The sequence below is a fragment of the Sinocyclocheilus grahami genome, unplaced genomic scaffold (assembly GCF_001515645.1).
Source record: "Sinocyclocheilus grahami isolate Dianchi unplaced genomic scaffold, SAMN03320097.WGS_v1.1 scaffold369.1, whole genome shotgun sequence".
NCBI classification, from domain to species: domain Eukaryota; kingdom Metazoa; phylum Chordata; class Actinopteri; order Cypriniformes; family Cyprinidae; genus Sinocyclocheilus; species Sinocyclocheilus grahami.
In genome coordinates, this window is record NW_015505548.1 from 406,089 (window position 1) to 407,382 (window position 1,294).

The 1,294-nt window shown below is 41.7% G+C and overlaps 2 protein-coding genes across 3 annotated transcripts in view; one reads left to right on the forward strand and one right to left on the reverse strand.

Moving 5' to 3' along the window:
* LOC107549344 (protein FAM196A) overlaps positions 1–792 on the reverse strand; it is a 43,270-nt gene extending 42,478 nt beyond the window's left edge. Inside the window, exons 1-2 of one of the 2 annotated variants that reach the window (XM_016230392.1) lie at positions 696–792; positions 352–539 (exon numbers count right to left, since the gene is read on the reverse strand). The gene's annotated coding sequence lies outside the window, so the exon portion shown is untranslated. Of the gene's footprint in view, positions 1–351 lie in introns of both variants that reach the window. The other variant, XM_016230390.1, reaches the window with a different exon arrangement.
* Positions 1–1,294, forward strand: part of dock1 (dedicator of cytokinesis 1) — a 270,237-nt gene that overhangs the window by 148,179 nt on the left and 120,764 nt on the right. The window lies entirely within an intron of this gene.

Here is a 1,294-nt window from a genome sequence, read left to right on the forward strand (position 1 = left end):
TCTCTCTCTCTCTCTCTCTCTCTCTCTCTCTCTCTCTCTCTCTCTCTCTCTCTATCTGCGTGGGTTGAAATAGAAAGATTATTATAATGCTAAACAAAGCATTGCAATGGCCGGTTGAAACGCCATAGGATCAGATGATCTCACCTTGTTTGTTCTGATGAGGTTCTTCAATGCAGCGCTCGCCGATTTGTGTCAAATCAACTTTAGTGTGCAAGTTTCTTGTGTGTTTGTATGTTTTTTCAGCATTAAGATTGAGAATTCGCCAGCTGAAATGACTAAAGGTACATTTCCAGAAGGTTAAAGGTTTTTACGAGTCCAAACTTGAGCTCAAATGAAGAGGAAGAGACTCACCTCCAGACACGGATCAGTGGTGATGATGATGAGGAAGGGGAGGGAGAGATGACCAGCACATGTCTTCCCTCTCAGTGCAGCTGGAGTCCGTCAGGGTGCGAGAACTGATGTGAGTCCGGAGAGAGGGTCTGCCATGCTGGAAGTTTCTCCGTGAAACGCTCGTACGGTCAGTCGGTCCTCCCGTGATCCTTACACATCCAGCGTGAGAGATTCCAATGAGATCTACCCCAGAACACACACGCAAACTCGCACGCGTCTTTACCCGACCGGCGCTCCCCCACAACTCTCACTCTCTCACACACACACACACACACGCATGCACGCACACACACTCACACACTCACGCGCACACTGCCGACGGGATGCAGCGGGGTCCGGAGCTCAGCGATGGCATGTGTGCACATGAGACATCCATCCTGAACCAGCCGCTCCAAGAACTGAGAGACCCGAGAGCCAGCAACACACACACAGAGAGAGCGAGAGAGAGAGAGAGAGAGAGAGAGAGGGAGGCGGGGTGGAAGACAGCAAACCAGAGAGAGAGAGAAGGGAAATTGCCAGGAAAATCCAGCTTTAGGTCATGTGGTGACCCGCTGATGTACATAGTAGCTGTCAGATCTTTTTTTAATGTTTTTTTTTTTCTGTTGACATTTTTATGATTTTTCCCCGTTATTATTTAAATTATATTTTATTTTATATACCTGTATAAAAATTTAAAATGTATTAAATGCATATATAATATAATTAAATATATTTTTAATTTTTTTTATTTGTTTGATAAAATGCAAACTGAAAGCAAGACAATTATGCATATACACACACACACACACACACACACACAGACATATATGTATGTATATATATATATATATATATAAGAACTTATAATTTATTACTTTTATAATAATAAATAGTTTATATATATATATATATATATATATATATA